Raw genomic sequence first — 14,687 nt, 5'->3', positions numbered from 1 at the left:
CATCTTTCTAGGCTTTTGTTTACCTTGATGTTTGCTGAAGCTGAGGCAATCAGTGATGTACTGAAAGCAGGGAATGTGGTTACACCTTCCCAGATCCAGACTGCCATGTGATGAGGGGTAATAATAATAATAATAATAATAATAATAATAATAATAATAATAATTTATTTATATCTCACTCATCTGGCTGGGTCTCCCCAGCCACTCTGGGCTGCTCCCAACAAAATATTAAAACATGACAAAACATCAGACATTAAAAACTTCCCTAAACAGGGCTGCCTTTGGATGTCTTCTAAAAGTCAGATAGTTGTTTATTTCCTTGACATCTGATGCGAGGGCATTCCACAAAGCGGACGCCACTACCGAGAAGGCCCTCTGCCTGGTTCCCTGTAACCTTACTTCTCGCAGTGAGGGAGCCGCCAGAAAGCCCTCAGAGCTGGACCTCAGTGTCTGGGCTGAATGATGGGGGTGGAGATTCTCCTTCAGTTATGTCGGGCTGAGGCTGTCTAGGGTGTTAAAGGTTAGCACCAACACTTTGAATTGTGCTTGCAAACGTACTGGGAGCGAAGAACAGCTAGGTTGCTTCCAGATGTGGACTTGGTGCTCCTGAGCATCGCTCAGCCCACTGCTCACTGCTGCGGGTGTCACTCCAATAATGTAGTATTTCCCCCTGCCCAACATGCAGCCAGGGTTCTGCCCCACCATTCCCAATGGGCACCAGCCACCACTGGGACAGACCCCAGGCGCCCCACCTACTTGCAAGGCTGTGGGTTGAAAGCAGCATTCTGTCTGTTTCAGAAGAGCGAGAAGAAGTTTTGACTCTCTCCTGTCCAGGAGAAACATTTGCATTTTGCAGCTGGCTAGAAAGCAGAAGCCCTTGTGCACTTAGGGTAAGGACTACATGCATAGTATTATTCATAGATCATGTTATTAAAGATCTCAAGAAGCTGATGGGATGAAAATAATCAGACAGTTTTGTAGCTGACTGTGATGAAATGCAGTGGAGTGTTATAACTGCAGTCCACACATCCCATTGAATTCAGTGTGGCCTACTGCTTAGCAAGCATGCATAAAATCAGACTGTATGTACGTAAAAAAACCCCCATAAGAGTGTAATCAGAGGGTTTGTAGGAAATCATAGAGTACAATCAGACAGTATGCTGGAAATCATGCTAAACTGAAACAATTGCACCTTGGCATTTTTACCGCTAAAAAAAAATCAAATTAGTGCTGCTAAACTGAGTGCTATATTACTGATCGTAGCAGCTTAGTGAAACTTACCACCATAAGGCAACACACCTGGTGACAAGGAGCAACTTTTGTGATAACAGAGTACATGTCACCTGAAGCTATAGTGTGGAGATAAAGATTTTAGGCACCACAATTTATTTGCTTCCTGGAATACCTAGTTATAGAAGCCACCCACAGAGGCAGCTGTTCCTTTAGTGTTCCACATGGCACAGAAATGAATCCAAGCTGTGAATATGATTATTGCAGAATGATTATTGTTCAACACTAGAGCTGCAACAAATAATTGAATAATCAGTTAGAGTAATCCATCAAAACTGTTGCTGTGCAATGCAATGCAAGTCTACTTGCATAGTAGTAATAATAAAATTATTATTTATTTATAAGACAGTCCTGTACCAGGAAGTTTATAATGTCTGATGCTTTATTATGTTTTATATATTCTGTAAGCCGCCCAGAGTGGCTGCGGAAACCCAGCCAGATGAGCAGGGTATAAATAATAAAGTTATTATTATTATTATTTATTATTATTACTCAGAAGTAAGTCCCATGGAAGTCAATGAAACTTACTCTCATGTCAGTGTAAATAACTATTTTACACAGAAGTAAATCTTATTGGGGACGTGGGTGGTGCTGTGGTTTAAACCACAGAGCCTAGGGCTTGCTTATCAGAAGGTCAGCAGTTCAAATCCCCGCGACGGGGTGAGCTCCCGTTGCTGGTTCCTGCTCCTGTTAACCTAGCAGTTCGAAAGCACGTCAAAGTGCAAGTAGATAAATAGGTACCGCTCCGGCGGGAAGGTAAACGGAGTTTCTGTGCACTGCTCTGGTTCGCCAGAAGTGGCTTAGTCATGCTGGCCACATGACCTGGAAGCTGTACACCGGCTCCCTTGGCCAGTAAAGCGAGATGAGCATCGCAACCCCAGAGTCATCCGCAACTGGACCTAATGGTCAGGGGTCCCTTTACGTTTAATTCTTATTGAATTAAATGGGTCTAACTCCTAGGTAAGTGAGGTCAGGAGTGCAGTCTTAATTGACTAAATAATTGCCTTGAATGAAGCAGATTTAACTTAAGAATTATGTGGCAAGCATTGTCTTAGAATAGGCATTCCACCTGCATCTCTCACAAAGGAGAGTGTGCCTCTTCTAAGATGGTGCTTGCTATGATATATGTGTTTCATCCATGTGCAATAGATTAAACAGATCAAGACACTCATGACTCACTAACTAAGATTTTCTTACTAGGTTACAACACTGTTGATCATTCTCAGCATATTGGATTTGAAGTTGCTTTACCACCAAATATGCTGCTTTCCCACCAATGTTGTCCCCCAGTTTCAGTGAAAAGATGAACTTGGGTGTGGTTGTAGCTGTTGTAGAACTTCTGCACTTGGAGACTGGAATTGGCACATTGCATCCACGGGGCTGAGTAAAAGAGCCCTAGGTTAACAGATAACCATCCTAGTTTGGGCTATTCACTGTCTAGGTAGGCCACTATCAGATGTCTTGCACTGCCTTGATGATGGATTTGTTGTACTTTCCTGTAGTTTCCTGGTAACCTTTGTAGTATTAATATGCTGTTCCTCATAAACCATAACATGAGATAACTCTTTTATGGGGCATCTACCCAACACTTGCATCAGCTTGTTGTTTCCTTAAGCTTCTCCTGATTTTATTTTTTAAAAAGAAGAGTTGTGCAATCTTGGTTGCTACTCTTTGCATACTCTCTATTACGCCGTGATGTAGTTGGGTGGATGAGTCTATCGTGAGACACATTCTCTTTGGCATAGAGCTGAGCCAAACGATTTGCTCTGCTCTCTTTCTAGCATTTTCTGAGGTGGCGGCCCAGCAGTGGGTGGTGCCCACTGAAAATGGCAGGGTCGAAGGCAAGGAGACCAGCAGTTGGTGGAGCCTTAGCCAATGACAGGCAAAGCAACTTCTGGTAGGTTACAAATAAGAAGGCAGGCAGCTTGGGGCTGTCTGAGGGCCAACAGAGCCCTAATGGAGCAGCCTTCACTGGTGGTTGGGCAAAAGCAGCAAGCATTCATCCTTTGGGTGATGATGAATGCTAGTAATTTTTTGTGGTCTCAGGATGTTTATCATTACAAGATGGCAGAGGGTAACACTGCTTTCTCTTCTTTTACAGAACAAGCTTTTCTGCTGCTTCAAGTAGCGACAGGGTTGCAAGGAGCACATCTTCCCGTTCTTCAGCCCTATATAATGGATCTGGCAAATGGGGTGAATCCTTATCTCCCGCAACCCCATAGATCAAGTTTAAGAGGTGGGGAGAGCCAGCCACCCATCAGTCATATGACATTTCAATTACACCAGGTGAATTATTTTTGAAAAGTGCTCTGCATGTAAACTCTGCACTGTGCAGCAAGCTATGCAAGCCCTGGCCACCAGCTGATCACCAGGGTTTTCATGCACAGTGCTATGCAAGCTCTGATGACCAGCCGCACTGTGCCATAGTATAAAATGCCCCATAGGGAACACTGCTATATCATGATGGAAAAAGATGGCTACCCCAAACAGCCCTGGCAAGGTGTGTGTGCGCATGTGGACATGCACCTTTGTAAACTACCCTGAGGTAGCTTGCTCAGCTGCCTAATCCTATCAAGTAGTAAGGCTTTTCTTTTCTATCACATATCAGCTGCCAATGTTTGGTAGAATGTGCGGTAAACTGATCATCTAGAAATTCAGTGTTTGTGGCAACCTCCTGCAGCTTTTTACAGCATGTTTGTATCATGCCATTATGCTAGCTCAGTACATCACCACTCTTGGCAGATTTTTACCCATTTCTTTAGAGGAAACAGTCAAACATCTGCTCTTCTTTAACAAGTGTGTGTGTGTGTGTGTGTGATTCTGTGATGTGTGTGTATGTATTAAGCTTGGGTACCAGAAGACACATAAAACATCATTGACTTAGTCTGCAATTCCCTGGTTCTCTTCCTTTTTGAGGAAGTTGTTGAAGAAGGAAACCAATGTTAACTTTTTCGGCTAATTATCTGTCAAGAGTTTTAATATCTGTGTTTGAGAAAATTTCAAGGCCACCGTCTGGACCACCACCCAGACAATTATGGCAGGAACTTTAGGTATTTTAAGATTTCATGTTCCAAATCAAACTGCTTGGCTTACCAAAAGTTTACCTAATGGATATATAAAGAAATTCTGAGCTCAGGACCAGGACACCAGAAACGGGGCGGCGGAGTGGATACATTTTAAATTTTGTTCTGATTGTTCTTCATGTTTGCTTACTCCGTTGCCTGCAGGATCCTAGCTGCCATATTTTTACTCCCATCCACCATGACACCTCATGGCCCAATTGTTTGTGAAGCAGCTCACTCATGAACTGCTGGACTTCTTTCCAGTCTTCTGAAGGTTTCAACTTCACATAGACAGCCATCTTCAACAATTTGCCACTCATACCTATTTTAGATACCTTTACCTGCTCTGCCCACCTGATGGTATGTATGACATCAAATGTAGGGCAGGTGGATGGGATTGAGAGAAAATAGCTTAATTGAGTCTGTGGCCCACAAGGTCCTCACCACTGTGCTAGAGCAAATGCCCATGCAAGTGAAGGGCCTTGTCACCAGGCAATGTCATTCTTCCACCTTTGCTTTGTAACATTTGTGCAAATGTAAAGTGGCTTGATATTAGCAAACTACAGTGGTACCTTGGTTTACAGACTCTTCAGGTTACAGAGGATTCAGGTTACAGACTCCGCTAACCCAGAAATAGTGCTTCAGGTTAAGAACTTTGCTTCAGGATGAGAACAGAAATTGTGCTCTGGCGGTGTGGCAGCAGCGGGAGGCCCCATTAGCTAAAGTGGTGCTTCAGGTTAAGAACAGTTTCAGGTTAAGAACGGGACCTCCGGAACGAATTAAGTACTTAACCTGAGGTACCACTGTATGTATACTCCACCCCCAGATAGTGGACTGTTGGTTTGCAAGAGGGACGAGACACAACTTGATGATAGCACATCACATTCTATGCCTTGCATAACATCTAGCCAAGCGCTGATCATCTGTAAAACGAGAATTATAACATTGGCACAGGGATCTGTGCCTATAAATCTTTCTGGGTTGTGATTGATGAAGGAATGCATGTGCCTTCAGACTGATTCTAACATCCAGTGGTAAAATCCAGGGCTGGATCTAGACACATCAAAGAAGCATTTCAGTTAAACGCATTGCAAACTTTGTATGAGAAATCAGGTTGGCAAAAACGGAACTCCACAGCGCCATCTGGTGTCACAGTGTTATAATGCATATACAACGCATATAAAGCACTTTTTCTTTGCCAATGTAGCTGAGTTTCAGATTTTAGGTTTTCCGGATCATGATGAACCCTAAATCCAGGTTTCACGAAGATTTTTATCCCCAGCATGGCCGGGAGAGGGACCACAAGTTGCATCCTCGTCTGGCAACCTTCCCTGGAACAATGGGTTCCTTCTCAGCACCAGGCAGAGAACATGTTCTCCTCACTCTCATGCAGGAATCCCCAGCACATGACCCCTTCCTTTCATTGCTGACAACACCTCTCTTTATAGACTAAGTTTGCCCAAAATGACCATGACGGCAGAGGGAAATACTTTGAGTTTCTTTTTTAATTGTCGATTTCCTTTGCTTAAGTAATGCTAATGCTGTAGTTCTAATGAAACTATGAATTAAGATGTCATAAATCTAAAGATGCTGTGAGTACCACAATGTGGGGTGCGGAACAAATAAGCCCTATGGGGTTTATTATATTACACCTTGCTTTGCACAGATGTTATCTATGCTACTTAAAATTATATTGTATTGCTTTCCTTTCAGTCATGACAAAGCATAAGTTGTGAACAAGAATAGTGAGAATCCAACCTGAGGGGAAATAGGGAAGAAGGCTGAGCTGAGAGCTTGGAAGTCCCTGAATGCTCATTTCAGCAGTAAATTTACAAGGTGGGCCTTGACAGGACACTACACTCTCTCCCAGCCCCCTACAAAGCTGGCAATAATGGGGAGTAAAATTAATACTGGTCTTTCTTGCAGGGCTGATTTCAGTCTTACTGAGATATTATATCTGAAGCACTCTGAACATGGAAATGTGCTGTGTAAAAGCAAATTATGATGATCTCCATGCACTGCTTGCCAATCAGTCAATATTTAAAAACTGATAAGTGTTCAAGCCTTATTTTAAATTTCAATAATAAACAAAATGCTTCTAATGAAAAATAAAAAGCCTATTTCTGGGCTCTAACAGCTTGATTGTATGTAACACACTCCAAACACTTCAGAGTTATCCAGAACCAAGTAGAAATAAGGGAGATTAAACTGGTCCATTGGGGGCCCCTCCAATTTCTGGTGGACCACTTGGCGTTAGGAGTCTTGCGAAGAAAGGATTAGGTGTGCTTTGGTCTCAACCAGTGCATCAGGCACTTCTAATGCCATAGAGTATATAGAGGAGCACTAAGTACAGATGAGGTATATGCCAGTAGACTATGCAAAGTGTCAGCCCCCCCCCCCCCGTTCTAGAAGAATGTCAGCCTTCAGCCAGTTATCTGCATGTCATTTTCCTGTAGCTGTCACCCCATTGGAAATCAATGCCCTTTGCCTTAAATAATGCATTTGACATACAACCCGGCAATAATACAGACCGATCTAATGGGAGAGGGTATCCATTAGCCTTTTAGAGAGACCAATTTCCTTCAAAACGAGTAGCTTGCAGTAAGGTTGTTCACATAGCTTATTTTAAGGCCTAAATCTGCCCAAATCCAGGTGCTCAAGGCCTGAAAACTTGAGATCTGTGCACAAGGAAAAAAAATTGTTCAGGAGTTGTTGACACTTTCATAATTGATTGCATTCTGCAAGCTGTTTCTATACATGTGCACCTGTTAAAGTCACAAAACAGGGGGGTGTTGCGTGGTGGCCATCGTATTAGGAGGTGTGCAGCAGCAGGGGTTTGGGTTCTCTGTGTTTATATTGGGCTTTCAGAGGGCTCCCGTGGGCTGCCACACAAGAGCGTGGATGTTCTGAAATTCTGACACCAGCAGCAGGAGGAGCTGAGGCAGGCAGACAATGCAATTAATCATAGTAGATAGCAGAAGGTGCTAGGCTTCCTACACCCCCTAGTGGACGGCTATGGAATGGTCAAGGTACTTGGCACAGTTTCTGCAAAAAGTGGGTGTTTCTTCTTTTAAAGCAACTTATACCATCATCATCACCACCACTACTACTAATAAATAATTGTCCACCCTTCGCCCTAAGGTCTCAAGCAGCTTAAATCATTAAAAACAATTTAAAACAACCTACATAGCCAGAATGTGAGCTGTTCCATTACAGGCAGGCTAAGCATCATTTCTGTTCAGAAACCTAAAACAGCACCATATGGAATATTGCAATGCTTTAATATGCTCTAGAATCATTACCTGGTGGGCTACTATGATGAGACACAGACTGTTAATGATGCCAAAACAACAAAACAAAACCCCAGAATGTATAATTATGTCTTCAGCAAAATACTTACTTTTTTTTTGGTATGAGTTGCAAATGATTTTTTTTTTGTTTAGTCATTTAGTTGTGTCCAACTCATCGTGACCCCATGGACTAGAGCATGCCAGGCACTCCTGTCTTCCACTGCCTCCCGCAGTTTGGTTAGACTCATGTTGGTAGCTTCGTGAAACACTGTCCAACCATCTCGTCCTCTGTCGTCCCCTTCTCCTTGTGCCCTCCATCTTTCCCAGCATCAGGGTCTTTTCCAGGGAGTCTTCTCTTCTCATGAGGTGGCCAAAGTATTGGAGTCTCAGCTTCAGGATCTGTCCTTCCAGTGAGCACTCAGGGCTGATTTCCTTCAGAATGTATAGGTTTGATCTTCTTGCAGTCCATGGGACTCTCAAGAGTCTCCTCCAGCACCATAATTCAAAAGCATCAATTCTTTGGAGATTAGTCAGGGCAAAGGCTAATAGAGTTCTGTCAAGAGAACAAGCTGGTCATCACAAACACGCTTTTCCAACAACACAAGAGACGACTCTACACATGGACATCACCAGATGGGCAGCATCGAAATCAGATTGATTATATTCTCTGCAGCCAAAGATGGAGAAGCTCTATACAGTCAGCAAAAACAAGACCTGGAGCTGACTGTGGCTCAGATCATCAGCTTCTTATAGCAAAATTCAAGCTTAAACTGAAGAAAGTAGGAAAAACCACTGGGCCGGTAAGATACAATCTAAGTCAAATCCCTTATGAATACACAGTGGAAGTGAGGAACAGGTTTAAGGATTTAGATTTGGTGGACAGAGTGCCTGAAGAACTATGGATGGAGGCTCGTAACATTATACAGGAGGCAGCAACGAAAACCATCCCAATGAAAAGGAAATGCAAGAAAGCAAAGTGGCTGTCCAATGAGGCCTTACAAATAGCGGGGGAGAGAAGGCAAGCAAAATGCGAGGGAGATGGTGAAAGATACAGGAAATTGAATGCAGATTTCCAAAGAATAGCAAGGAGAGACAAGAAGACCGTCTTAAACGAGCAATGCAAAGAAATAGAGGAAAGCAATAGAATGGGAAGAACCAGAGATCTGTTCAAAGAAAATTGGAGATATGAAAGGAACATTTCGTACAAAGATTTCCATAATAAAGGACAAAAGTGGAAAGGACCTAACAGAAGCAGAAGACATCAAGAAGAGGTGGCAAGAATACACAGAGGAATTATACCAGAAAGAAATGGATGTCCCGTATACCCCAGGTAGTGTGGTTGCTGACCTTGAGCCAGACATCCTGGAGAGTGAAGTCAAATGGGCCTTAGAAAGCACTGCAAATAACAAGGCCAGTGGAAGTGACGGTATTCCAGCTGAACTATTTAAAAATTTAAAAGATGATGCTGTTAAGGTGCTACACTCAATATGCCAGCAAGTTTGGAAAACTCAGCAGTGGCCAGAAGATTGGAGAAGATCAGTCTACATCCCAATCCCAAAGAAGGGCAGTGCCAAAGAATGCTCCAACTACCACACAATTGCACTCATTTCACACGCTAGCAAGGTTATGCTTAAAATTCTACAAGGAAGGCTCAAGCAGTATGTGGACCGAGAACTCCCAGAAGTGCAAGCTGGATTTAGAAGAGGCAGAGGAACCAGAGACCAAATTGCAAACATGCGCTGGATTATGGAGAAAGCTAGAGAGTTCCAGAAAGACATCTACTTCTGCTTCATTGACTATGCAAAAGCCTTTGACTGTGTCGACCACGGCAAACTATGGCAAGTTCTTAAAGAAATGGGAGTGCCAGATCACCTCATCTGTCTCCTGAGAAATCTCTATGTGGGACAAGAAGCTACAGTTAGAACTGGATATGGAACAACTGATTGGTTCAAAATTGGGAAAGGAGTACGACAAGGCTGTATTTTGTCTCCCTGCTTATTTAACTTATATGCAGAATTCATCATGCGAAAGGCTGGGCTGGATGAATCCCTAGCCGGAATTAAGATTGCCGGAAGAAATATCAACAACCTCAGATATGCAGATGACACAACCTTGATGGCAGAAAGTGAGGAGGAATTAAAGAACCTTTTAATGAGGGTGAAAGAGGAGAGCGCAAAATATGGTCTGAAGCTCAACATCAAAAAAACGAAGATCATGGCCACTGGTCCCATCACCTCCTGGCAAATAGAAGGGGAAGAAATGGAGGTAGTGAGAGATTTTACTTTCTTGGGCTCAATGATCACTGCAGATGGTGACAGCAGCCACGAAATTAAAAGACGCCTGCTTCTTGGGAGAAGGGCAATGACAGGCCTAGACAGCATCTTGAGAAGTAGAGACATCACCTTGCCAACAAAGGTTCGTATAGTTAAAGCTATGGTTTTCCCAGTAGTGATGTATGGAAGTGAGAGCTGGACCATCAAGAAGGCTGATCACCGAAGAATTGATGCTTTTGAATTATGGTGCTGGAGGAGACTCTTGAGAGTCCCATGGACTGCAAGAAGATCAAACCTCTCCATACTGAAGGAAATCAACCCTGAGTGCTCACTGGAAGGACAGATTGTGAAGCTGAGGCTCCAGTACTTTGGCCACCTCATGAGAAGAGAAGACTCCCTGGAGAAGACCCTGATGTTGGGAAAGATGGAGGGCACAAGGAGAAGGGGGCGACAGAGGATGAGGTGGTTGGATAGTGTTTTCGAGGCTACCAGCATGAGTTTGACCAAACTGCGGGAGGCAGTAGAGGACAGAGGTGCCTGGCGTTCTCTGGTCCATGGGGTCACGAAGAGTCAGACACGACTAAACAACAACAAATGGTCCAGCTCTCACTTCCATACATCACTGATACTGAATATTAAAACAGTTTTCTTTCACATTGCCACCATTCCTGTGCTCAGGCACACGGTCCAGAATCTGTTCCTCTGTTCCCTGTCTACATTAATTTTTCTCCCATTTCTTTTCAATTTTTTCATGAGTGAGTTCTTCAGTAATTTCTGCCAATACATTTTATGATTCTTCCACCTAACAAAGCTTACACCCTACTGAAATCAAATTGAAAGTTAGATTTTCACTGAAGAAGAAAAGGCAAGATACGGAGTGCAATATGAGGACCGATTCCTTAGCGATATTATATACAATTCTCAGTCTCAGGCAAAAAAGAACAGAAGTGCTCTGAAACCTACAATTTGTCTGGCAGGAGGGGAAATTGTTTGTTTGCTTGCTAGTTTTGGAAAGGTCCTTATGAATAGATGCCATCCAGGACAGAAAGCATGACTAAGCAGCCAGAGAAAGGGAGCAAATATTAATTATGCTGAACTACAGCCAGTAATGGTCCCTACTGATGAAATGCTGCTTTTTTATGACCTGGTATAATTTGTAGCATGAAGCTACCCAGAGTCAGGCTTTGGAGAAGAAGTCATTAGCCTTTCAGAAGCTGCAAGAGTGACATCATGTGAGCAATGCATGTCTTAGCCTTCAGATGACAATATACCTAGTCTTCTGCTCTTGCTCTTTCTGGGGTCACTCCATATTGCTAATGCAGGTTTCCTCAACTTCGGCTCTCCAGATGTTTTTGGCTTACAACTCCCACGATCCCTAGCTAGCAGGACCAGTGGTCAGGGTTGGTGGGAATGTTAGTCTCAAAACATCTGGAGGGCTGAGGTTGAGGAAGCCTGTGCTATTGGCACTGAGTCATGCTTGCATTTCATTCTGCATCGCAAAATGTGATGGTTCAACGTTAAATCCTTCACCAAAGTCAGAGACTATGGCATCCTAATTTTGCTAGGATTAGAATCAGAGTTGCGCAAACCAGTCCTTTGTATTCCTCAGCCAATTCTAAAATGGTGCAGTTTGCTCTTCCTTGCCACTACTTGTGGAATGCTATAATTCGATTGATTATAGGCTGCCTTTTTTCTGTGAAATGGGGCAGACTTTTGGGGATATTGGAGCAGAAAAGATCCAGACAGAGCATTACAGAATGTTACATTCCAGCTATGCATTCTAGGAATTCTACAGGACCCAAAAGAACAAAAATATATTGGATAGAATGTTACAGTTCTAGCTATAGAGCTGTCATAATTTGCTATGGGGGGGTCAGGGTAGAGAGAGAGGAGACCCACCCTGCAGGTCCCCAGGAACCATTTATATGGCCATGGATTCAAGAGCTGACCAATGGCTCTAACTGGAGCAGCATCCTTCAAACTGGGAATTCCCTAGCTTCATAAATCAGTGGACCATGGGGGATTCTAGCTCTCCCCCTTGAAGGTTGAAGTCAACCTTCTCCCTTTGCAGGGACTGTCCTGTTTGTACAGAAACACGTCCCATTCATATAACCATAACTTGCTTCTAAGTTAAGGGTTTAGGATCAGGAGATGGAAGTGGAAATCAAATGTTACAGATGCACAGCAGATTCCGCCCCTTCTGTTTGCATACAACTGGGTGAATGGGAGGCAGTATAAGAAGAAAAGGTACCAAATTCTTATGGGGAGGGGGGTGTCTGTGGATCTTTCCATAATATGGGCCCTGCACTGCAGGGGGATTAACGGAAAGCTTGTACGAGTACTAGGTATATGGCTGGAGGATTAAGTTACATTTAAGAAGGCACCTAAAAATTCAGGGGTGGTGTGCCTTAATTGTCTACTCACCAGACAATGTAGGCCCTGGAAATGGTCCTTAAGACGTCTTCCCTATACCGTATTATGTTGAGACATGCAGTGTATTTAAAGTCTTAAAAGAAGACCCCCCTCCCCCACTCAGAAAAGCTCCACACCCTTCTCCCATAACAAATAAGAAAACCTTTACTTGGTGGTTTTTAATGAAAATGCCATTTCGTCGTTCTAATGGCCAACAGCTGGGGAAATGAATGCTTTTCTCCTTCATCATCTAAAAACTTATTTGGAAGAGTATTGGTTTGTGGCTCTACTGGGTAACTTTGCTGATGATCTGATTTTAAAAGTCATTTAATTTCTTCTAAGACCACAGTGGTTACCATAGAAATACATTTGCTGCAAAACAAGGAATAATTAGTATACATTTGTTTCTTCATATCCCTTAATTTCTTCCATTCAGGGTCTTAAGCATATAATTAAAGGGATTATTTGGCTTTTTGATCCCCCCCCCAATTCGTTTAAAGACCATACTCTTGTGTCGGCAGCGCCTAAGTCACATTGAGTAATCAGTCCAATCTGTTTGTCTACATGGATAAAAACGTCATGTTTTCCGCTGAAAACTCAGAAATGTAAGTAGCAATGAATTTTAGGATTTTTGTTTGTGTGCAAACAAGTAAAGCAACTGATTTACACAGGTAACGCTATAACCTAATGTTGTTAGAGGAGGTACTCCTAAAGAACGCTTTATGAGTGCGAAGCTCTCCTGTATATGCAGCTTTCTCTATTTGTGGAATGGCTGCTTCAAAGGCAGGGGAGGTCGTTGGCAGCAAGAAACTGAACCATGGAACAGCATACATGGGAGGAGGTGGGGAGGATGTGAGGGACGACTGGATCAGCCCCACGGTGTATTTGCCAATCAGATGTGTGTGGAAAACATTTCTCACTGGATCTCTCAGCAGAGACAGAAAGAACATATGGCGAAAATGGACCAGTGGCGTAGCGTGGGTTGTCAGCACCCGGGGCAAGGCAAGTAATTTGCACCCCCTAACCCGTGGATTTGCGCCCCCTAACCCTAACCCCCAGATGTTGTGCCTGGTACGGCCGGCCCCCCCTGCACCCCCACGCTACGCCACTGAAATGGACAATTGCGTTTTAGTTGACTCAACATGTTCTGTTGTGGTGAAGTCTATTTAAACAACCCAACTTTGCAGATAGAAAATGAAGGTTGCAATCCTCTGTGCGCTTGCCCAGAGTAAGGCCCATTGAACTTAGAGGAACTTAAACATGCATTGGATTGCACCATGCATCCATCCTACACCCAGAACCTATTATTTGCACATTTTTTTCCTAATTTATTTCAGTTGCAAAATATTTTTGTTTTCTTGGCGTGTTTATCCAATAGGGAATTTAGCGGTGGAAGAAAATGAATGAATGCAGCAATATAGCAGAAGGAGGGGTAAAAACAGCGTAGAAGGATTACAAACAGGCAGATGGAGGTAAGTCTTGTTCCAGCTGAACTTGCTCCAGCTGACCTGTCAAGGAGCTTTTTGAAGATGTTAGTGGGATGTTTTCAAGCATTTATTTAATAGTAGAGAAGATTTGATTTAATACTTGTACAGTATTCCTCATTTTGAAAAACAAATGTTGAGCGCAAAGCAACTCACGATATCATTAAGAAAGGAACACACATAGCAAACACTATATTATCAAAACACTGTGGCATATTAATAAAGCAAACAGCAGCAACAAGTTCACCAAAACAATGAATACAATTCAGTAAAGTCATTATAATTCAAAATATGAAAATGAAAGATTGAGAAAAAATTGGGAAGGGGAAAGAGAAAAAAAACATGCAAAGTGTTTCAGATAGGCCAGGCCTTCCCAAGAAAAGCTGCCATGGACCTTTGAAAGCTCATTGGGTACAGCATGAGACTCTAAATCTCAGAGTTCTGGGTTCGAGCCCCATGTTGGGCAAAAGATTCCTGCATTGCAGGGGGTTGGACTAAATGACCCTCATCGTCACTTAGAAGTCTATGATTCTTTTTCACATCAATATCTCTCATTTCTTTATTTCCTAGAGAAACAGGAATGGAGTCATGCAGAGAGAGAGAGAGAGAGAGAGAGAGAGAGAGAGAGAGAGAGAGAGAGAGAGAAAGAAAGAAAGAAAGAAAGAAAGAAAGAAAGAAAGAAAGAAAGAAAGAAAGAAAGAAAGAAAGAAAGACAAGGAGCAGAAACAGCTACTATGTCCATGGCTTAAGTGGACTAGGGTTTATTTAGTGCTTATTTAATGTTATTATTTGTATTGCACCTTTCACCCATCCTGGAAAGTCTTCTGCATGTGGTTTTTAGGTACTGACCAAACCAAAAGCTGCTTAGCTTCAGCA

The 14,687-nt window shown here is 43.0% G+C and overlaps 1 long non-coding RNA gene across 1 annotated transcript; it reads left to right on the top strand.

Annotated features, from left to right (window-relative positions):
- Positions 1-3,395: 3,395 nt before the first annotated feature.
- LOC309360208 lies at positions 3,396-14,444 on the top strand. The gene is made up of 4 exons (XR_014163951.1): positions 3,396-3,576; positions 6,066-6,188; positions 13,706-13,799; positions 14,382-14,444. It is a non-coding gene; the product is annotated as an uncharacterized lncRNA (long non-coding RNA).
- Positions 14,445-14,687: the final 243 nt, after the last annotated feature.

The sequence above is a fragment of the Podarcis melisellensis genome (genome assembly GCF_964234715.1).
Source record: "Podarcis melisellensis genome assembly, chromosome: 2".
Taxonomy (NCBI): domain Eukaryota; kingdom Metazoa; phylum Chordata; class Lepidosauria; order Squamata; family Lacertidae; genus Podarcis; species Podarcis melisellensis.
This window is presented reverse-complemented; position numbering and strand designations above follow the sequence as displayed.